Here is a 25,504-nt window from a genome sequence, read left to right on the forward strand (position 1 = left end):
GTGAAGGGTCCAGAAGCTAAAGTTGCTGCCAAAGCCAGGGAAACACATGGCGATCCGGCTTCGAACAGGCCCATTTGTACCATCGGAAAACTCCTGGAAAGAATCATCAATAACAGGTTGACGAAATTCAAGGAAAGTGAGCGCGAACTGTCCAGATGCAGTTCGGATTCCGCTCGAGAGTGCTGAGAAGGCATCTAAACAGAAGCGAAGAGGAGATCGATACTGCGCCGTGGTCATGATAAATGTGAAGAACACATTCAACAGTGCCAGCTGGGAAGCCATCGCAGCAGCGCTTCACAGAATGAGGGTTCCCGACTATTTATGCCAGATCCTGAAGAGCTACTTCCAGAATGCTGCTGTACGAAACGAGCGAAGGACAGAAGTCAATGCGAGTCACAGCGGGCGTTGACTTCTGTCCTTCGCTCAGGGTTTCATTCTCGGTCCAACTCTTTGGAACGGGATGTACGATGGAGTAATTGCCGGGACGATTCCCATCTGCATCACTCTGGCTGAGGACGTGGAATGCTACCAGCGGAGAAATGCACGTAATGCAAGGAGACTGGTCTGAGTGGACTCGTTGGCTAAATGACAGCAGGAGTGGGACAACGCAAAGAAAGGAAGGTGGACCCACTGACTCATCCCAAATGTGTCGGCTTGGGTACATAGGAAACATGGAGAGGTGAACTTCCATTTGACGCAGTTTACTTGGTTTGGACACGCTTCGTCACCCCTTTGCCCGGAGTGCGTGGACGTGCAAGAGACACCGGAACAACGTGGTATTTGAATGTCCTGGGTTCGAAGAAGTTCGAAGGGGTATGTCTGGTGTGACAGTGGACAATATCTTCGAAGAGATGTGCCACGACGAGCATATCTGGGACGCTGTAAACAGAGTGGTTACGAGTATACTCTCCGAGCTGCAGATGAAGTGGCGAAGGGACCAACAAAGTAGCGCCATCGACAAGAACGCCTCCGTGAAACTACAAATCGGACTTCGGGAGAAATTCCGCCGCCGGAGAACTCTCCGACGGTGTAGACTAGGTCCACCGCCGGAGACCAATAGAGTAGTGCGACCCGATAAAAGCTTGACGAAAAGGGGAGCCAATTAGCTAAACAAACACCGGTTCCGAGAGAAATACCGTTATCGGGAGCTCTCAGTCGGAGTAGGATAATATCGGAGTTGATCTCGATAAAGCTGAGAGCTAAATGGCGCAAGGAAGCGGGTATCGGTGCGGGGGAAATTCCTCCGTCGGGGAACTATCGGAGTAGGGTGAGCTTACCGTTGCGGACTATCCAAGTGCATTGTGATAAGGCCGGGGGCTGATTGACTAGATTGTGGCACACACTTCTTCAAATACGGAATGTGTCGTGTAGAGAAAATCGAAACTCGTTTATATTCACATTGTGTTCGCTTCGTTTGATGCGCAATGCAATGACAAGCGAAGTGCTACATACTTCCAGACAATCCGACGCTTTAATATTTATTGAATAAGAATTGATGAAACATGAGTGTGACGCAGAGAAGATTTGAATGTGTTGGTATTGCCGTTTTGGGAATTTTTTGTTGGCACCGTTTTAGCATTAAACGTCTTACTATTAGAGCATTTTTTTCTTATTACCGTAAAGGTATTACGGCCGAGAATAGGCCATTCTCGTCAAAAAAATTTATATCATAGGATGCTTCCTTTTTTATCTCCAATTCGTTACTGCCTATTGCCGCGATGATTTGGTACCTCTAACTATTGAAAAAATCAAAAATAGTGCAAGCTGCTCATTTAACCCCATATTCTGAATACCTATCTTGCCTTGTTTCCCCGTATTTTTACACCATTTGGATGAATTTCCTGTGGGGAATACTAAAAGCACAGACAAACAGACGTAACTCGGGATGAACTTTCATCGCCCACAGAAAAAACGGTCGATTTAAATTATAAAAAATGCGCCATCTCACCGAGCGTGGCGCTTGTGAAGCGATTTTGACACATAGCCATAATGCATCACTTCGTTGAAAGGTGGGAACATTCGTCACTTTTGAGTGTACTAGTTTTATACATGTCAATTTGAACATGGCGTCCGCGACCCATAAAATATGTAAACATAAAGATCCGAACGAGCATCCTGATTCTTTGGTGCACGATAAAAGGAAAGAAAAGGCCGATTTTCACGACGGATCTACCGGTTCGAACACTTAGGGACACTTTTTTATCTCCAAACTACCAATAAAAATAATTATGACTGAACCGAATCAAAACTTCTGGCCACAGAAATCCCACTACGTTATTTGTTTATGTTTTTCTTTTTCATATCCGTTTGTTGTATCATTTTTATCGAAGCAAAATTACAACAGTACTTATACTTAGAACAATGTGGCCTGTACCGTCTTGCTCGAAAACATTACCGCCATTTTCATTTTATGCAAACCAAAACAAACAAAAATGTCAAATGTATTCCTGCCGAAGTGCACAAAGTAAGAATTGTTCCAAATCATTTCGTAGTTTCCTGCACGATGCCGATCGGTGAGCAGATACATTTTAGGATCTTATCAATTTAACTGGTTTGGTGTAACGAATCTAACCGGATGTAGGCAATAGATTCGAATTAGTCGGTCCCCGAAACAGACGGAGAAAGAAGTGCCGTGTACTCGTATGCAGAATCATCGTGGCGAACCATCATTTAAGAATTTTATAAAATTAATTCTCGCATAGCCTACATGATCAATTTCCACAAGGAAATTTTAGGGGTTGTGTTTCCGCGATCTGGATCAAATGATGACCTCGATAGCACAGCCGACTCTTTAACAATAGGCTACATACATACAGCTTTGTTCTTAAAGTTAACAGTAAACGCCAGCCTGGAAAATAAAGAAGAGAGTCGTCGGGGTTCCAAAAGAGCGACGGCAAAGAAGAGTAAATAAAGACAAAAATCAATCATACGACCAATTAACGACAATAATTGATTTCTTCACACAAAAAGAAAAACAATTTTGGCGTTGCTTGATTTCCCGTAACAATAAAGGGTTGTGTTGGGTTTTAAAAATGTCGTAGTTCTGCATTCTATAAATTTGTCAATCGCAATCATTATGCCATGCGAAATTGAAGTACGTGAAGTGACATAGACGATTTTTCTATTTCGCCCTTCAAATTTAACAACAGCAACAATGTCCATACCTTTCATCTACTATCTTGCAGTTGACAAGCGACAATGCTGCTATAGCTATATATGTAGAATGTTGTTACAGTACTGCTGATTGATTTTTATGAAGATCTGACATACGGTGTGGAAAAAAACTGCTTTTTTCGTTTGCGAATTTTGCGCATTCTCTGTGCAACCTTAACATTTGGCAGCGAACCAAACCAAGTTTCTCATACTATGATCGAATCAACAAAAATTCCAAGACTACATGACTACAATCTCTCTGAACTGTCAAAAAAGTGAGGTTAAACATTATCATGCAATGTTCTCCACCGAGAGGTTCACTTCAGTGTGTTTACATAACCAATGAACTTTGTACCGCGACTCACATATGATTACGGCCTGAAAGCCAATTGTCAAAATCCATTTTGAATGGAAATTCCGGACAAACCGTTACATGCCAATCACAGCTGTTGGTAGTAAACGAAAGAGAAAAGTTTTCTCTTTCATAAACTGTTGTGAACTGTGTTCGACTAGTAATGGTTTGTCTGAAATTTCCATTCAAAGTGGATTTTGACAGTTGGCTTTTAGGCCGTAATCATATATTTGTCGAGAAGTATGCAAAGTGGCTTTTTGTGACAAAGTCCTCATGTACAAAAAGTTTCATTAAAATCTGAGAGGGTGCTGCCAATTCTGAATACGATTTAGTGCGAAATTCGTCATTAGCTCAACGTTGTCTTTCGGCTAATTTATGTAGGTGTGTGTGTGAAGGGGATTAGTTACCCACAACCGAACCACCCCCGCCTATCTTGGTATGCTTACTGGGTGAAGGTGATTGGGATGAGAGAGGGGTGGGTCTGCAGAGGGTTGATGAAGTGGGCGTTTGAGGGGGATCTGTTGGGGAGCTTGATGGGGGGACCGCATACCCCTAGCTACGACCCTGTTAAAATACAGAAAACTTATCTTAGTAAAAAACCGGGATGTTCAAAGTGATTGCATAACCTTTCTGTATGAAAAAGACAAAAATGATTTCTCATTTTGATTAATGTTTCTGTTAACAACATATATAATTAAATCTCAATGCATAACGTTATTTAAAATGTATTCAAAATTCTTCCGTTTATATTCAGATCAAACACGAAACTTAACGGACGCCCGCGATTGTCAAAACGACCTATCAAGAGTTAGACATTTGTATTGACTCTTCTTCTAATAGATCTTCTGTCCAGATTCTGCGTATAGCGTTGGTAGTTCGTGTTCACTTGGAAATAAACGAGATGATAATTACCCCTTCGAAACATTGAAACAAGCTTAAAAATTGAAATCTGATTGATGCCACCCAAAAAAATTAAATTAATCCAAACTGTTCCTAAATTGTGGATCCAGATTTTTTTTCGTTTTTATTGATTGTACATCCATACTAAATTCGTTCAAAAAGCATTAAACCGTGCTACGCACAGTATTAGATGCTACTTTTATAGTTTGCGTCGCACTATTTATATCAGAAAATGGAAACATATTAAGATACTATAAATGCTACTGTCATAACATCACCTCATTTCAAGACGAGCAAATGCAAAGCATTCACCCCCAAGTCCTTGACAACGTGCCTCTTATCATCGCCTACTTAGTGATGAACCAGCACAACGAGTAATAAGTGAATTACCAACTCGTATACCGCAGCACCTATTTAATCCGTTTAGCTAATCCGCTTCCTTGCTTTCTCCGCAGCGCACACACGCACACACCAACGCAGATCAACGACCAGCGCATAAGCCACTGCACAACCGAGATGATTCGCCGGGGAAGCAGCATAAATCAACGATCCCTGCCGGAAAGCGACAATGAAAACATCGCCCCATGCTTACTATACTATTATGACTATTATGCATGGTGCTTAGGCGTATGCGTGGCGACGAAGCGCATAAGTGCACCATTCTTCAGCAACACTGCACGTCACAGTCTTCGTGATGCATTGGTAGTAGCGCACATGATCGTGCCCCAGCCGCAGACCTGTGTAGTAGTGTAGCACGCCTCTTCCTCGCACGTCGTTCCGTTGGTGGCTGTGTAGAAGGCATAGAGCATAGAAGACGAAAAAAAAAGTAACAGTGAATGGGGTTCCAGCCAGGCAGCCCTCATTGCGTCTGTGTTTGTCGGTGTGGGCTGCAGTAAGCGATCGAAGAGGAAGCCGAAAAAACCAGTCCAGTCGGTCTCTCCACTTCCAGTCTGGTAGTTCTGCCGTCTCATGCTAGGAAATCTCGCGAATCGGTTCGAACGGTTGTTGTTTGTTAGGGAATTGGATACAATTTTAACAAATTATTACAGGTGCTTTGACATATTCGGGAGTTCTTCTCGTGATAAAACGATCATCGATTGATCTTCTGCCTAGTGTCGGTACGTGTGCTGGAAAACAAGTGGAACCGTGGCTGAAAGTTGCTTGTGCGTGCGGAAGAAAACAAAGTAAAGGCCACTGGGTTTGCCCACGGCCTAGTTGGAGCTAAGTGTAGTAAAAGTGTAAGCAAAGGCTGCTAGCTAAGTGACTACCAGTTGCGCAAGGGAAACACGATTGAAAAAAAAACGGAAAAGCAATTGGTATAGTCACAATAACACAAAATAAAACAAATCAACGAAAAGCAAGCTGTCAAACGAGACGGGATGAAAGATCTCGTCAGCACGGCATAAAACGAGTTGCGCTGAATATCAACGACCTTTTTCCTCGTGTAAGAGTCAATCGCCGATGGTTCGATCTGATGGCGTCGTTGTTGGCTTAAGATTCGCGACTGAGCAGGTTTTTCCTGCTTTTTGTCCGACCTAGTGGCAGGGAGGCAGGCAGACAGCAGATCAGCGCCCAGCAGTGTGCGGTGGCTTTGATTACAGCTACTCAGCATCCAGAAGAAGGATTAAGATCATACAAAGAGTGGTTTGTGAAGTTTGCAACATAATGCATGTTGAGCCTGTTATCGAGCAAGAGTGGTATCAATCGAAGCATTTGTGTAACAAGTGTTAAGCGGTGATGTAGGTGTTTTCAATAAATCGTGTAAAGAATAGTTGTTCGAAATCAAACGAAGTATATTGTACCAATTTATTGATTTTATGATTACCCTTCGACCAATGTTGTGTTCAAAATTGTGGATTGCAGGATCAAATCACATCATAGGCGATAGCAGGTTGCACTAAAACTTAATATGTAAGTAAAAATAGGAATTTTTGAGATCGTCAATTCATATTATTAATAGCTGGTGTCTCTACGTCTGCACTGATAGGACTACATAAATATTTAACTATTGTTTTCTCTCATGTTTAAACTCAAGGCTGACAAATTGAATGTACTTCACAAAATGACAAGTGCTAATTCGTTGCATACAGGACAATTTTGCGGACCAGCTTCATATCTTGGTGCTATTAAAACATGCTAATGTTGCAAAATTATTATTCAACGGATATCTAGTACCCCATGTTCATCAATCAGCCTCAGCTCAGTAACTTCAAATCAATCTCTGTTGAAAAAATGCTTCTTCAAATTAAAGAATACACTAAAGACCCGTTTTTATCAGGCCCTTGTTGGATTTTTTTTTGTTGGATTGATTTTAGGTTCACAAAATGGGTCCATTGACAAAATTGGGATATATTCTTTTCAATAAACTGTTTAAAAATTCTTATTTAGTCCCTAGACATAGCCTCGTGACTTTATCTAATTATTCTGTATAAGTTTCACTTAAGTGATCTTCCAGAGCAAAAGTTTTTTTTGAAAATATTTAGAATAAAATATTTTATTTTAAGACAAGTCAAATATTTTCAAGAAAGGATTCAATCGAATTTGACTTGGCTCGTCTGCTAGAGCTCATTAAATGAATTTACATGCGAGGCTGACAAAATCGGGAGTAGACAACATCAAGGGCAGATAAAATCGGGTCTTCTCTGTATCACTGCAATTCTACTATCTTCAGTAAACAACTTGACAGCCAAATTGGAAAGTGCTCTTATAACTATTATTTTATTATTGATTTCGAACAATTGGCACGGCGCTATGCGTTAGCTTAACTGAGCCATTGATTTTTTATATTGTATAAGTATCATTTGATGCTATAGTATCTATATAAACGAATAAAGAATTGTGCTAGTCTGTCAATGATCGCATATTTGTCCCATTTTCTATGGGATTTCCTATCTTTATGGGACTGATTTGCGATCATAGGCAGTGTTGCATTATGTGATTTTTCACTGCTTGTAGTGCTTGTTTCTATCGATAGGAAATCATTCGTAGCACAGCTTGAGTTTTATGACGTTGTTCCTTACTCATAATTGCAGGGCCGTCTTAAGACTACTCCGTGTCCCTGGGTACTACTAAACTAAGGGGCCCCTATAGTCGAACACGTGTAAACTGCTGCAGAGTAGGAAGGTTTCCCATGCCACTGTAAGACTCTCCTACAAAAAATGTTGTATGAGCGATTTTCACAAAATTAGTCCAATTTTTTAATAAAAATATTTAAAAAATTCTTCATCGACTCCTACACAGAAAAAAATCGATTTCAAAAATTTAAAGTTGATTTACAAAAAACATATTTGATTTGGATGAAACTTTGTTCCAAGATAGGTAAATATATTCCCTATCTACCGTCAAAAATTCAAATTGGGCACATTCAAGGAAAAAAAGTTATTTGAAAAAAACTTTTCCTTAACAAAACTGGTTTTTTCAGCGTATTTTTATCGAAAACTAAACCAATGAAAGTCAGTGTAGAAGCTGCTACTAACTAACTAACTAACTAACCTAACTTACTAACCTAACTAAATAACTAACAAACTAACCTAATTAACTAACTAACCAAACTACTAGCTAACCCAACGAACCTAACTAAGTTTTGTTAGGTTAGCTAGTTAGTTAGGCTAGTTACTTCGTTAGGTTAGTTAGTTAGGTTAATTAGTTAATCAGTTAGTTAGGTTAGTTAGTTAATTAGTTAGTTAGTTAGGTTAGTTAGTTTGTTGGGTTAGTTAGTTTGTTAGGTTAGTTAGTTAATTAGTTAGTTAGTTAGTTAGGTTAGTTAGGAAAAGTTTTTTTCAAATAACTTTTTTCCTTGAATGTGCTCAACTTGAATTTTTGACGGTAGGAAGGGAACATAATTGCCTACCTTGGAACAAAATTTTCAAAAAAATAAGATTTTTTAAATCGACTTTACATTTTTAAAATCAATTTTTTTCAGTGTAGGAGTTGATAAAGAATTTTTTCAATATTTTTATTCAAAAATTGGACTGATTTTGTGAAAATCACTCCTACAATATTTTTTGTTGGATTTGTCATTTTTCGACTATAGCCATTTGGAAAAAATGGTAAAGCAAAGTTTTACCCTTTTCAGAAGACAGTCTAGATCATCTAGATTGGAAAAACAAAGTATGCAAAGTGACTTTTTGTGACAAAGTTCCCATGCAAAGAAAGGTTCATTAAAATCTGAGAGGGTGCTGCCAACATTTGTTCGAGTTGGCGCGAAATTCGTCGTATGTGTTCGTCGGAGTATTTGTGACAGATGGGTCAGTGAATGGATGCAGAGCTGGCGTATACGATAGAATAGTGGGTAATTTATTGTTTCGCATGCAATTTGTTACATCCTAGAATTCGTTGGTCACATTTTCTCTGGTTTTTATTTCAAGCATTCGATTCGATTTATTCGGAAAGATAAGATTGGATGAATTTAGGAATGATTAAATTACCGAGGTACGTGAATCTTCCATATTCGGCTAACATAGTATGATAAAATTCTAGTAGAATGCAATTCTCGTTAATGGTAAATTAACATAGACCAGTTCAAGTAGTTTGATTGCATGTTATATGTGCTCCTTTCTTCGTTCGAAATGTACAAACGCTTATGTCCTTCGCGATGACGCAAATCTGGTCACAAACGCGAACATGCAATTACAATCATCCACACACACTTACGCCAGGGCGAATGATCCATGGAGCCTTAAGCCTTAATAAACAATACAATGCAATACAATACAATACAATACAATACAATACAATACAATACAATACAATACAATACAATACAATACAATACAATACAATACAATACAATACAATACAATACAATACAATACAATACAATACAATACAATACAATACAATACAATACAATACAATACAATACAATACAATACAATACAATACAATACAATACAATACAATACAATACAATACAATACAATACAATACAATACAATACAATACAATACAATACAATACAATACAATACAATACAATACAATACAATACAATACAATACAATACAATACAATACAATACAATACAATACAATACAATACAATACAATACAATACAATACAATACAATACAATACAATACAATACAATACAATACAATACAATACAATACAATACAATACAATACAATACAATACAATACAATACAATACAATACAATACAATACAATACAATACAATACAATACAATACAATACAATACAATACAATACAATACAATACAATACAATACAATACAATACAATACAATACAATACAATACAATACAATACAATACAATACAATACAATACAATACAATACAATACAATACAATACAATACAATACAATACAATACAATACAATACAATACAATACAATACAATACAATACAATACAATACAATACAATACAATACAATACAATACAATACAATACAATACAATACAATACAATACAATACAATACAATACAATACAATACAATACAATACAATACAATACAATACAATACAATACAATACAATACAATACAATACAATACAATACAATACAATACAATACAATACAATACAATACAATACAATACAATACAATACAATACAATACAATACAATACAATACAATACAATACAATACAATACAATACAATACAATACAATACAATACAATACAATACAATACAATACAATACAATACAATACAATACAATACAATACAATACAATACAATACAATACAATACAATACAATACAATACAATACAGTATAACGTCCCGGTAATTGAGTGAACGTTTTAGCACTTATAAATTTACAAACGCAATCTCAAGCATTAACCCAAGTCGCTACTCTCGATCCAGTCAGTCTAGACTCATGGCTTCGGTTGGATTAATAAAAATTCTGATCATATCCACTAGACAACACGTTCCATAGCGTTATGACCGGTAACTCCCGTGATGTGGGGAACTCTATTCTAGTATCTGAATCGTACACTGAAAATTAAGCATCAGATTCACGGTCCGCGCAATCATTCAAGAACACATGTCAATATGTGAATGGCCACATGGGTATAAAATCGGATTTATTCACGCGAAGTTAAATACACACGACAAACACGTTAACATACAAACACTTGGGCCTTTCGCGATCATCCACGCACACCTGCGCCTGCGATAATCTTATAAACATTTACAAACGCTATCTCAAGCGAAACTACAAACTCCCGTGCGCACTATAATGAATCGGTTCCGTCCGGAACTCCCTACTCTCTGCTATAGTAGCCTAGGTCCATGCCTTTAGGGGACCAAAAAATGACACTCATATCTACTAGACAATACGCTCCATGACAAAATGACCAGTAACTCTAGTGATATGGAAGAACTGAATATTTTCTACCATTTGAGCCGTACACCGAAAATTAAGTATCAGATTCACGGTCCGCGCGATCCTCCAAGGACACACGCGGATATGTGAATGCACACACAGTTATAAAATAGAATTTATCCACGCGAAGTTACATAACGTTAGCACACGCGACATATAAACGCACACGCCATCGAACACGTTGACGTACAAACGCTCGGGCGCTTTGCGATGATACACGCGATCGCGAAGTCCCTACGCCCGCACTTATCTGTACTAACGCCGTACATTGAATATCACATTCAGAATCGGGGTCCGATGCAATTGGCCTTAGGCAGTGTTTTACAGGGTGACATTTCTCGTCTCGTCTGCAACTGTAGTGTGTGATTCTGACGGGGAGCCCTTTCGAGAACCTCGCTCTACAGCTCCAGTAGGACAACTCTCGAACAAAAAGTTGGCTATGTCTATAGGTGTGTCTGTACTGTAATTTGTCTGTAATATCATCATTGCGGTGATTGCAGACGGTCGACGCATTTTTTCAGAAGACTATGAGATCAGTTGACACTAGGTGTGTGAAGGCGACAGACGAAGAATTTTTCCGGGACACTGTACATGCAGCTCGGTTAACCGAGCAAACGATTTGTTAGAGTTTTCAACCCGCCAACTTTTTTCGATAGTTGAAAACTTGTAAAAACACTGAAACCGCAATTTCCAAAAGACTCCTTGACTATTGTTCATTTCATGTAAATTCCTACCATCAATGTTGAGCTGTAGATTCAAAGTATTGATTCAATAAATGAATCAATACTTTGTGTAAAAGAGGGTCTCAGTTATATGTTGATATTGGTTTCAGTTCATTCCCATACCAGCATGATTGCATCGTGGCAATTTTTTTTTGCTGGGCAAGTGGGTGGATTCCTGTTTACGGTGCATAATATTAAAGCTGAATTACCAGTGTAAAACAAAGATGCTTTTGTGATCTGCTGTTATTAAAATTTTTACACATTCGTTTTTCTATTTGTAATCGATTTTTGAGCATCCAGACATACCCCAAGAAAAGACACATTTTTAATGTTCTATCGCCTCGTTCGTCTTCCAATTTCTTATATCCTCCGTAATTGCTGTCTCCTCAACTATCCACTTTGTGTCGAGCTCTAGGACCGCACATGAATGAATTTGTCTGAAATAGACCCACACATAAATATTCAGCAGCGATATCTCGAAAGTGTGCCCAGATAAGCTCTGCGTTGTGATATCCTATCTAAAGCGGTAAATGACCTTCCTGATGACAAATATTTTATAAAGAACTACCGTGTCTGCATTCCCACTTACCAAGTAGAGATTTACGGCGTGATCAACGACTAGTTTTAAATGCTACTTAAAAAACGCTTTTAGCAAAAGATAAGACTGCATTAGTACACTGTCATGATAATTATTTTTTACTGCTGTTTTGTATTCAAAATGCTGTTTACTAACAAGCGGTTTTAAAATAGAATTGAATGCTGATTATCAACGGTTAAGCATACAAATACAAGACACTGCACAGTGGTCCAGAATGCAAATTTAGCAGGAATTTTAACTTTTTGCTAAAATTAAATGACTTAGCCTTACAACATGTTTGACAAAGTTGTTGTACTTTGCAAGGCCCTTCTTTTTGTTTAAACCGATGCAAGGGTGGTTCTAAATTTAGCAATATTTACAATAGAACTTTTTAACGGTTTGAGATAGAGCTTTACTGTCTTCGATGAAGTTGTAGAGCAACACATTTTAGACAAATTTGCTGAAGACATGAAAGCTTTAGCTTTTATATTTTCCATTGCACGAGAAATTCAAATGTAAGCTTTAGGGTGTTCCTTAAAAAACGGTTTTATTTCTATAACTTTTGAAGTTTTTATTTTACGCTAAAGTACCCCTTGGACAAATTAAAGATCATTTTAGGGCGCATAATTTGCTTTAAAACACCAACTACTTAACTTTTTTCGTTTTAAAGTTATAAGAACTTTTATATAAAAAATAACACTTTTTCAATTAGAAGTATCTTCGATTCGGGTACTCAACATTGAATACTGTTGCTTTCATATGAAATAGCATGCTTTGTAGTATAGATTACCAAAAAATGGCAAACACGAATTTTTTTATATCTTGCAATATTTACTCAAAAAATTGTTTATTTTTAGTAAAAAGTATATATAACTTTCTAACGAGCTAGAGGTTCAAATTGTTCTCCTTCAAAATATCTGAAAGTATTTCTAAAGTGATCTTAATGAAAAATCAAAACAAAAGTTATACAAAGAAAACCATGTTTTAAGAAACACCCTAATTTTTTTTGGTAAATTTCTTGTAAAATGAAAAGTATAGGACATAGAGTTTCAGTGTCTTCGACAAAGTTTTTCAAAATTTCATTATCTTCAATTTTGTGGAAGACAGCGAAACTCTATCTCGAACCATTAAAAAGTTATTTTTCTGATTTTAAAAAATTTAGAACCATCCTACTCACTATTTAAAATAATAGAAAAGTATTGTAAAGTGCAATATTTGATCATGAAAATGAAACTACATTTTTTATATTGTTCACCGTGAAAGTAATTTAAACATATTACAAAGAGACAATTCATGAAAAACCAAATTTTTAATACAACTTTTTCAGTTTTTATTTTTTTACAACCTATCCTTTAGATATTTTTCAGAGTTTTTGAAGACGAACATTTTCTTCTAATACATCAAAACTCTAGCTTTTATTGTTCAGAAGTTATAAGCACTTAATATTTCAAAAATAGAATTTTTTAAATCAATTTTATGAAATTTTAAAAAATATCGTGTTCGCCATTTTTTGCTCAATTATAACTCTAATCATGACCTTATTTATAGTTCAAAAAGAAATATCTTTTATTTGCCCCAAATGAGTGATATTGTTATTCAAAACAACCCCATTTTTGGCGAAAAAGTGCTCATAACTTTTCAACGCAAATAGCTAGACATATAGTGCCATGAAACAAATTATTCGCCTTGAAACAATCCTAAAGTTGTCTGAAGACTACTTCAGTTTTTAATGAATACAGCAAAAGTTATTGGAATAAAACTGTATTTCGCAGAAACACCCTAAACTCCAACTTTAAATTTATTGTAAAATAAAAAGTATGACAGATAGAGCTTACATGTCTTCAGCAAACTTTTCCAAAACTTGTCGTTCTACAACTTCGCTGAAGGTCGTTTGGCTCTAGCTAGAATGATTAAAAAGTTAATTTTTTGATCTTGGTAAAATTAGAACCACCCTAACTGTTGTTTTAACAAAAAGAGGGGGCTCATAAACTACGAGAACTTCTCCAAAGACTTAATAAGGCTAAGTTGTTTAGTTTTAGTAAAATCTCAAAATTCCTGCTAAATTTGCATTCTGGACCACTGTGCACTGCAATGAACATCTGAAATTCAAATAATGTGCTACTTTACAGCCAATACTAATGCTTGGTAGTTACCTGGGTGCCTATTGTGGGGAAAGTAAACATGATCTATTACCACGCTTCGCGTACAAACAGTACCGGGAAAATCTGACTCTTTTGCAGAAAAACTGAAGAGAGCTACATTATTCACCACGACAAAATATTAAGATCTCTTGGCTCAGGAAAAGTGCTACTCTGATATCCCTTTGCTACTGTAATCTAAAATCTATAGGCAGATGAGAGGGCCTCCAAATATAACAGCATGCGGAAGCACTGAAACAAAACCTAACCAAACCGACTCTGATCTTAGTAGTTCGCGATCAAACGAGGAGTAGCGCTTTCAGGAACACTAAAAATCGCAAATGGCGCTAATTTCAACCAGAGATTGAACTTAGCGCTGGGCTGGGTGGGCTTAGATTGGGCACCGGTTTGTGTTATTCCGGAACTCCTCCCGACACCGAGGAAACTTCAATTCTCACGGTATGACGTTTGAACCGTAAGGTCATTCGCTTCTTTTTTCGGGTTAAAAAATCTGTGTAGGAAAATCTCAAACCCTACACGCAGGGTTGGGAATCGAACCCAGGTGAGGCAATCGATTTAATGTTCGCTCCCTTGATGATAATCGATTTAGCTCTTTTCATACTCTTGGCTACAGCTGGTCTTTCTCATTTATGTTTCTATGAAAATGAGCGATAAAGTTGGTAATAATTTTCATCTTTTTTTTTAATTTGATGTTTTTGCATTTTAAAATTTTCGTGTCACACAAGTCAAACACGTGGATTTTTTATACACTTTACATTTAGATTTTTGAAGAAATCTGAATGGGATTGGCAGAGCCGTAGTTTTGTCTTCTGGCACCTTTGGTGCAGACTCAGGGGTGGCATTGCGCATCTCGAAACGAAAGGTTTATTGTATGCAAGCTTGTATGAAAAAGTCGATTCGAAATGGTTTCATAATCTCGCCCCAGATTTGCGCCCCTTCGACTTGCAAACAAAAATTTAGGAGTACCTAGAAGTGGAACACCGACTTTGACTTATTTTGTGACCTATTCCAAATATTTTTAAATTTTATTTTAGAAAGTGGTTCAAGATTTTAGCGCTCCCTAGGGTTGGCGCCCTTGGCAGGCTACGAATGGTGTGGCGCAACATGCAAATAATCTGATCACTTGTTCCAAATCCGACCGATCAACCTACGTCCTACGATAAAATATTTTTGTCGAGTAAGTCATACACATATTCTATTCATTTCTAACAAGGCATCTAATATTCGATTTTTCAAAATACGTCTGGTAGGACCGACACTTGGACGTCTTGTTACAATCGAATTGAAGATGAGTTTGTCTTATGCGATAAATTAAATTTAACAGCTGGATCTAATTTGCCCTATAGCGTCGGTATTGCATGGGAGTATGTACCAAACAATCGTTGGCTACAAAGTAAACACCCAACCATTTTGGGTTGCTACCATAATGGGAACCTGTGCATTTCAATATGCCAGTTATGGTAAGCGGTTGTACGAAAAAAGCAGCACCAAAGCGAGGTTTTTTCTCACTTCGGAACTGACTAAGGGTGTGGCAACAGTTGAAGCTAGATCTGATCACACGATGATATCGGAATTCTGTCGATAAGCCTTACTCATGATACATTTTACACGCCCGTTGAAATATTAGCAAAGCGGCGGATTAGAACTGATTATGCAAATAGCAGAAAATTATATCAACTAGTTCAACGTTTGAGAATGCTGCTCTGATAACGAAACGTCAATAAGTTAATTGTCAAATTCCCAGTTTTATAGGTAGATGCTGAGAAAATTCACAACAATAAAAAAAACAGATTGTCAATGAGTAACAAATGATGATGATGGTAAAAAGTCACGTTACGCGCTTTATACAGGCCTGCTGCTGTCCCGACGGCCGGTCAGTGAAACACGTGCTGTAAAACTTTGTTGCATTTAAAAGTTTACAGCTACGACTATCTATCTAGCTATCTATCTACAGCTAAACTGCAGTCTGACAGGTGGTCCGTCTGACTGACTGTCTGGTGGAGCTACTCGTCAGCAGCGATTTACGTTAACGTAGATATTGATGTGTATACATATGTAGCTATATACATACAAATGCAGTAACAAACAAATAATGCAACATTCACCCGATGATTAAATGCTAAGAAGGTTGTATGTTTTTGATAAACAAGCAAGGGCGGTTTTAGATTTCAAAGTCAGTGTCGTTGCTTAGCGGCGCTGCTGCTAGCGTGTAGGACTATCGATAGTCGATTGCATGCAACGCGTGGCTGCTAGACAGAGGAAAAGCAATCTTGCGTTCGTATCTGGAGCTGGTAGATCGTATGGTTTAAACTGCATGCGTTTAGTACCGATTCATCTTCCGCTATCTGATTGTATATTGTGACAAGCTAACCTCACTTTCAGAGCAAGCTAAAATGATGCAATTCCGAACGTTGAGCGCGGCCAGAGGAGCTCGCAGAGACGATTTTCGTAGTTTTGCTGTGTACAAAACTTAACCAAGCATGCCATCCCGTGGCACGGTCTGGCAGATGATTTGTTATTTCAATTATTTCCACTACGGGGCCGGGTAAACCCCATCGCCTTCCGACATATGATAAAACCGTATCGTATATCAAAAGCGTTGAAAAAAAGATAGTTCGCGAGGAAAGGAAAGCATAACGTCGAAATAAAAAAAAATCTGCAGCTTTCTCGCGTTCCCATTCATTTTAAACGGCTACCGTGGCCTGGCACTGACAGACTGCAACGACAATTATCAACATTCAGTGTGTGTATATATACAATATGTACACCTACATGGTATACAGCACTGCTGTGGAGATAGGAGTTCAATGGAAATGAGAATCAGTTCAGCTTTTGCCCCGCTTCGAAGGCGTGTAGCGTAGCAATCATATACGATTATGGTGTGCTCTAAGCTGAATCAAAGTGTAAGTCGGGAGAAAACTAACCTTTGTCAAACCACCTAGCGGTGTGATTGTGTCTTACCATTAATTTATACTTTTGTTATTCGTATAAAAAACTCTGATAGTGCAATGAGTTTTAACTCAAAAATTTTAGCTAAATCGTCTACACCTAAGTTTGATTAACTAGATCATTGTAGTAAAATGTCAAAAAAAACGAAAGTGTCATTGGATCACCGTACAGTCGGCTAAATGTAGATATCTGCAGGGTTATACAAACTTTTGTACAAGAGTATCAGAAATATTAGAATAAACCAAAATTTGTTTTTGTAGTGTCTATTTTGTCAAAGTGTTTAGCACACTAAGCTGAATCAAAATGTAATTTTCCTATAGAACCCCAGCAAATCATAAGCTAACAAGAAAATACTTAAATAGCAATTTCACCATTTTTCTTTTCCAAGAAACGCCACGATCACTCAACACGGTTGGCTCAACTTCGTGATGTGATTTATGCTTTGTTGGCCAGTCAAAGAGAGAGGGTCGGAATGGGAATGGAATAGTTTTTTTATGGTTGCTTCTTCTGGTGCTTTTCGAAATCTCCCCCTGCCCCACCACGTCATTCCGTAAAAATACTTTAAATTGACACATAAAACGTGTTATGAGGCGGCGGGTCTAATTTTCGGAGAGTGCGGCAACTGTTTGTGAAGATGTAAAATGTGCTTTCACTGACGGTGTGCGCCTGGTTATTCTATTCGGGTGACTGCGCACATGGTGTTGGTGACCTGTGATCCCGAGGGACATAGATTGGGAATGTAAACTTTTGATGTGGTCAGGGCAACCTACGAAATAATGTGGCAGTATTTAGAGCATACCGTGCATCTGGATGGAAAGTTATTTGGAGCAGTAGGCTGTTTCGGGAGAGATAAGACGTAATTGTTTTCATTGGTTGGGTAGTTGATTCAATATATAAGTATGGCAGTGGTACTTGTAATATTTCTTCATTCCCATATTAACGTTGAAAAATGGTTGTTTAATATGGGAAGCCATTCAAATGTTAATATTTTATAGGATGATATTAGAATTTAAACAGACATGAAATTTTATTTGTATAATCGTTACATTTCTGGTTTAAGAAGTCCAATAAGTGTTTTGCCACCGATAATTGACCGCAGAACTTTTACTCGGGCGCAATCAACATTTGTTATGAACATTTTAATTTGAAATGGCATTTAGAGTCATATTCTATAAGAAAATGATATTTTTACTGCAAATAGTATGTATTATAAAAATCCCTGGGCTTGGGTGATGAGCCTAATGGGCGCGTACTCTTGCTTGGTCGATAAGAGTGGGAGATCCGAGCGAGTGCTGGTTCATTGACCTCTGAATCTCATGACTAATAATCATTCGATCGAGTGTTTTGGCGGGCGGCTGATATGGATGTTTCTACTTTCAAATGGAAGAACATGCTGGTTCGGTTGTTCGGGGACTCATTTGATCTTGAGCATAGTGATCGAGTCATTCGATTCGGATCGATGGACTGTCATCTATAAGAGATGATCAGACTGAAGGTGGGTGTTTTTATCTCTTAAATCGCTCTGTCGCTCTGGCTCGTGAAGATGGCGAGTAACACTCGTTTATAATCGAATCTGTTTTCAGAAACAGAGATGACAATCTCTTATGGATGGAACCTTCTCTTAAACATACTGGTGTATCGAGGAGGCCGGGAGGGCTGATAGGAGCCTTTTTTCCTGTTCTTTATCTTTCTTCTATTCACCCGCTCATAAACAACAATCAACTAGTAACAAATAGATAATTGAGAAAGGATGTGCTATGTGTGGTGGTTGGGTATTCAAGCATTAGTAGTGTTTTAAGTACTAATGTATGTCTTTCATGTTATGATCATAACTTTAGCTGTATCTTGTACCTGTTTTATCTATTGCGTCTCTCATATATTGTCTTTTATCTCTTCTTTTCGAATCCTATACTGCCATTCTACTCTCGCCTTCAGCTGGGTCAGCAAAGATGGTGATAGCCAACATCTTAACACTCACACATTCTCAAACGCGGTCTCAAGCGGGAACCTACAAAAATGCCCTCGCGCGCGCGATTACGAATCGGTCACGTCCGGAGGTCTACCCTTGATCCCAGAAGCCTGGGTCCATGCCTTCAGCTGGACCAATTGGGCAAATACGCTCATACCTATTCGGCGGCACGTCTCATGGCGACATAACCGGGAAGCTTATCGATATAAGGGATCCCACTCTCTGCCAGAATTCTGGCCGCACACCGAAAATTTAATATCAGACTCACGGTTCGCGCGACCATTCAAGAACACACAACACACGCAAATATGTTAGAAAATCACGTTAGCGTACAAACGTTAGAACCCCTCGCGATTTTTTAAACAACCTACGCCCACCAACTCGCAAGCATGATTATACCCCGGTGATAAGGTTAACGTCTCAGCGCTCATAAACTTACCAACGCGATCTCAAGCGTTAATCTACAAACACCCGCGTTCGCGCCATCATGAATCGGAATCGTCCGGATGTCTCTATCCTCGGTACCAACAGTCTAGGTCCATGTTAATTTAAAAAAAAATAAATGAAATTGAAGAATTAAAAAAAAATTGCTCCCATATCCACTAGACAAAACGTTCCATGGTGACATGACCGGGAACTCTAGTGATATGGGATAACTCACTCCCTGTCAGAATGTGATCCGTACACCAAACTAAATATCAGAATGACGGTCCGCGAATATATGAATGGCCGCAGGGTTTCAAAATCGAATTTATACACGCGAAGTCACATACACGCGAGCACACGCGACAAACACGTCAACATACGAACGCTTAAGCCCTTCGCGATCATCTACGCACACCTATGCCCGCTATCGCGCAAACTTGATAAGACTCCGGTAATTATGTGAACGTTTTAGTACTTACGAAGTTACGAACGCGAATCCGCAAACGCGCGCGATCATGAATCGGTCACGTCCGGAAATCTTTAGCCTTCATTCTAGTAATTTAGGTCCATACATTCAGTTGGGCCAATCAAAAAATAAAGCTCATATCCACTAGACCACACGCTCTACGGCGACATCGCCGGGAACTCGTGATATGGAAGATCTCACTTCCATTTAGCATCTGAGCCGTACACCAAATATAAAGTATTAGATTCACGGTCCGCGCACGATTATCCAAAGAACACACGCGAATATGCGAAATGCACACGGTTATAAAATTGATTTTATATACGCGAGGTTACATACACGTTAGCACACGCGACATACAAACGTACACGCGATCGAACACGTTAACGTACAAATGCTCGAACCCTTCGCGATGATACATGCGATCGCGAGTCCCTACGTCCGCACATACCTGAACCGTACAATGAATATCACATTCAGAATCACGGCCCGCTACAATTGGCCTAATGCAGTGTTTTATTGGGCGACATTGCCTGTCTCGTCTGCAAATTGTAGTATGTGATTCTGACGGGGAGCCCTTCCGAGAACCTAGCTCTACAGCTCCAGTAGGACAACTCTCGAAAAAAAAACTTATAAACGGTATCTCAAGCGGGAAGTTACAAACGCCTATATTCGCACGATAATGCATCGCTCACGTCCGGAAATTTCTACCTTCGGTCTTATCAGCCTAGGTCAATGTCTTCAGTTGGACAAATAACAAAATTACGCTCATATTCACTGGAAAACTACAACGCCCTCCAGAGCGACATGACCGGGAACTTTAGTGGTGTGTCAAGTATCAGATTCAGTGTCCGCACGACCATTCAAAGACCCACGCGAATATGCAAATCGACACATGGTTATAAAATCGAAATTATGTACGCTAGCACACGCGGTATACAAACGTCCACGCGACATACAAATGCCCACTTAACATAAAAACGCCCACACGATTGAATCCCTTAACTTACAAACGCCCGAACTCTTCGCGATGATACACAAAAACGAACAAGCAATCGCGATCATCCACGCACAACTACGCCCAAGATGATATCGCAAGCACAAAAAGCGCCCCGATAATTTAGGGAACGGTTTAACACATAATCTGGTTAGCGCGGTCTCAAGCGCGCACAAATGAACGTTCATTCTCACGCGATCGTAAAGTCCCTACGCCCGCACATATCTGAACCGTACACTCAATATCACAATCGTATTTCGGCCCGCTCCAATTGTCTTAAGGAGTGTTTTAGTGGGTGATATTTCCCATCTCGTCTGCAATTGTAGTGAGTGACGCTGAGTCCTTCCGAGACCCTGGCTCTACAGCTCCAGCTTTTTTCGCGTCTTTTGCCGAAATCTCAACAGTTGAAATCTCAGTAAACATTTTTTTGCTGAGATTTATGTAAATGTGACGTTTGATAGCAGAGACTTGGAAAATATTTCTCCGAAGATCAGCTAACAAGTCTCACTTGACTGAGATATCAGTTTCTAAATTTACTGATTCCACGGTTGTTGGAAAATTGCCGAGCCGAATTGAGTGTGTAGAAAAAAAATGCCCGAAAGCCACATATTCAAATTATAAGGACCAACTCAAGCATTTGATTTTTTCCAAATCATCCAGACCGGCATACAAAGCAAAGGGTCGTAAACCACGTAGACTCATGAGATCTACGAGAGGGGAGTGTTTTTTTTACAAATGTCTGCGAAGATTTTTTTTTGTTTTCTCGTATTACTATTTAGAAAGGGGATTGAAAGAGAGATCTGTTTAACTTACTAGTCGATTCAGCTAGATTTCAGCTAGAAGCTAGTACACTATTGATGTTCCTACTCTTTATACGACCACTCAAACCAGAAACCCCGTGATTTTTTTTAAACAAAACAACAATCCAACACATTATAGCCTCTTGCGTATATTTAGACACAGACAAACAGACGAAACAGGTTGAAGAAAATTTAAAAAAAAGCATCATCCACGATATACTAGCGACAGCTGTTGAAAACATTACACAAAATGTGATTCTGGCAGCCATGACCATTTTTTTTTCAACCGAAGTCCTGGCAACAATGCCAACACCGCTTGTCATATGAAAGATGATAAATGAAAGGTGGTAGCAGCTGTTAAATTTGAACAGCGAAATAGAAAAGTTGCCTATGTTGCGCACTTCGATTTTTCATGCGATAATGATTGCAATTGGCAAATGTTAATGAATGCAGAGCAACGACTGCATTTCTAAAACGTGTTTATTGTTATGGGAAATTAAGCAACGTCAACATTGTTTTTATTTTCCTGTGAAGAAATCAATTCTTGTCGTTCATTGGTCGCATCAATGATTTTTGTCTTTATTTACTATACTTTTCCGTCGCTCTTTTAGAGTCCCAGGAACTCGGGTACTCTTTATTTTATTTTCAGGCTGTCGTTTACTTTTACTTCTTATAAGTGCAAGGCTATGTAGCCTATTTTTAAAAAGTTGGCCGTGCTATCGAAGTCATCATTGGATCAACCCCTTAAAATTTCCTTGCCAAACGCCAATATCAGTATAAATAACATTCGCATCAATGCTTTCATTGACCATCATGTAGGCCATGGGAGAATTCAATTTTATAAAATTCTAAATTGAAGGTTCGCCACGATGATTCAGTATACGAGTCCATGGCACTACTTTCCTTTTCAATGATATTGAGTGCAAAGTATGCTCGATGTACTATATGCAGTTAGTATCATGGATAACAATTCCAGGACTTGATGTTTTACCCCCTGTTGGGTTGCAACGGATCATTAAATATATCTAGATTGAATATGGTCTGAGCCTGTCTTCAGTATTCGTAGCTCCTATAACCCGCCAACGTTGAATTTCTCCATCAGTTCCAGGGACAGACAAATTCGAATTCATTGCATATATCCGGCTACTTTCGATACATTGAACTAGTTAAATTGGTGATATCCTAATACTGTGAAATGATTTGGAACAATTCCTGCCTCGAACACTTCGACGGGAATACATTTCACGTTTCCGGACCATTTTGTTTGTTTTGGTTTGCATAAGATGAGAATGGCGGTAATATTTTCGGGCAAGGCGGTACAGATGGCCACATTTTTCTACGTATTAGCACAGTTGTCACTTTTCTTCGATAAAATCGATAAAACAAAAGATATGATGAAGAAAAACGTAAGGAAATGACGTAGTGGGATTTCCTGTGGCCAAAGGTGTTTCGATCATTAAAAGTGTTCCTAAGTGTTCGAGTGGAAAGATCCGAAATGAAGCTCGGCTTTTTTTTCTCTTTTCATCGTGTGCCAAAAAATCAGGATGCTCGTTAGGATCTTTATGTTTATTTCCAGGGTCGAGGACGCCATGTTTAATTTTACATGTATAAAACTAGTACACTCAAAAGTGACGAATGTTGCCACCATTTTTCTCTTCATCCTGGTTTTCGGGAGTGTGCAGAAACTAAGTGACGCATTGGCTGTCTCAAAATCGCTGCACTAGCGCCACGCTCGGCGAGATGGTGCATTTTTTCATAATTTAAATCGACCTTTTTTCTGTGGGCGATGAAAATTCAGCTCGTGTTACGTCTGTTTGTCGATGATTTAGATATATGTTTGACCTCTTGCAAAATTTTGAGCAAAAATACAAAATGGCGGTTGTAAAGATCTCCCAAAATTTCTCTCCGCGTAAGATTTTGACGGTGAAAATCCTGCAGTGGTGAATCATCGCTTTAAAACCACCATGTTAACAAGAAAAGGTGGGTCAACCGTTAACCTAAACCGACTTGTTCAATTGCTACGCTTCAAGTGAAACGATGCTCGAGCAAATACTCATGGGTTCAAACACCACATAGCCCCTTGAAAAGACATGGTCCGTGCCAAAATTCACAACCATCAAGACACCATAAATTGGTCTCAATAACCCATAAATACACCAGCATATGGTATTTTATATGGGATCTACCGGACCATGGTGATGGTGTTTTGATGGGTTGAATACATTTTACATTTTAAACACCCATGTCAAACCCCATGAGCATGGGGGTATTATGGACTTTTCGTTTGCTCGGGTAAACATATGATTGCTTCACTTTATATTGTAGATTTTATAGCCGCACATTGGGTTTATCATGAAAAATTTCAAAACCTCGCTATATTTTGTTAAAGTTTTGCTTTCATCGTAAATTAACCGTCTTCAAAATGAAGAGATCATCAGTCTACTTCTAACCATCAAAGACAACGATCACGATACTCAGTCGAACGATAGAAACAGTTGCTTTTATCTTGTGTGCATTGTCCAGAATACAGGAAATCGTTACTTTTCTTTTTGTCGTGGTGATCTATCGAGATGAATGACTCGCATAAGCAAGATGAGGTACTTCGGCCAAACGCTGTGGATATTAACTTGCGGTTTTTTCGCGTAAAACTGAATATTAGTTGAAGGTCGCATATATCCAGTTCAATCATGTCAGTCAATCGGTATTAATAACATTCGACATATTGGGCCAGACGAAAAGATTCGTTTTGCATTGTGTGTGACATCTTGAAAATCGAAATCTCCATGTACATAGGTGATGGGAAAACGATTGGCTATATGATATGGCAACACTTCTGGATTTGGAGAAACTACTTCACAAGTGTTTCAAATGGTTTATAATGAGAATGCAGATGATCCGACCCATTTCCTCATACATAGCATGAAATATAAACTATTAGTGAGGAAGCTGTTACCAAATATAGTGGGTTCATATTCATGACACGCAAGGGTGAGAGCATAAAAGAGCATCTAATAGCAAACATCAAGGTAGTTCAAACAATTCTGACATGGATCTGTAGAAGGAAGCGAGATAGAAATTAACGACCCTCAAGATGCAGTTGAAGAGGAAACAAATGTTTCCTCAGCGCGTTTAGAAATATCATCTTTCTACTGAAACAACGTCTGACTGAATAGATGGGGCACGTACTCCCGGTATGTTTCCATAAGACTACCAGTGATCCCAGTGTTATACTTTTTCAATACTTGTGCACACTATATTCGGATTAGTAAAATTGCTCTTTCGACTCCGGGCTATGTTGTTCACACGGTCGGTGTTCTACTGTCCCAGTAAAGTCTCAAGCAACGCATTCCTTTTCCGCGGTATGTTTATTAGCCATTAGCATTCTTCAGCTCACTCTGACCCTTCACCACCAAATGGGCAACAAAAATGTGTTAAACTCGCGTTCAATTCATTAACCTATCCACCATTCCTCTGACCCATCCCACCCTTAACCGAGCAATTAGTGCAATTAACTTCCATCGGTGATGCTATGTACATATGTTAATTGTCAATTACCAAAAAATTGCTATGTGTGCAGTTTTGTTTTTTACTGCCAATTAGGCTTCACACACAATTCTTCTTTGCTCCACTAGGCAGGTACGCCAATTAAAAGCGGGCACAAATCTTCATCAGCACAT

The 25,504-nt window shown here is 38.6% G+C and overlaps 1 protein-coding gene across 2 annotated transcripts in view; it reads left to right on the top strand.

The window, feature by feature from the left end:
• The first annotated feature begins 5,348 nt into the window (after positions 1 to 5,348).
• LOC131693527 (sodium-dependent transporter bedraggled) overlaps positions 5,349 to 25,504 on the top strand; it is a 346,814-nt gene continuing 326,658 nt past the window's right edge. For both annotated transcript variants that reach the window (XM_058981432.1, XM_058981433.1), the window contains exon 1: positions 5,349 to 6,316. The gene's annotated coding sequence lies outside the window, so the exon portion shown is untranslated. The remainder of the gene's footprint in view (positions 6,317 to 25,504) is intronic.

This window comes from Topomyia yanbarensis, chromosome 3, assembly GCF_030247195.1.
Source record: "Topomyia yanbarensis strain Yona2022 chromosome 3, ASM3024719v1, whole genome shotgun sequence".
Taxonomy (NCBI): domain Eukaryota; kingdom Metazoa; phylum Arthropoda; class Insecta; order Diptera; family Culicidae; genus Topomyia; species Topomyia yanbarensis.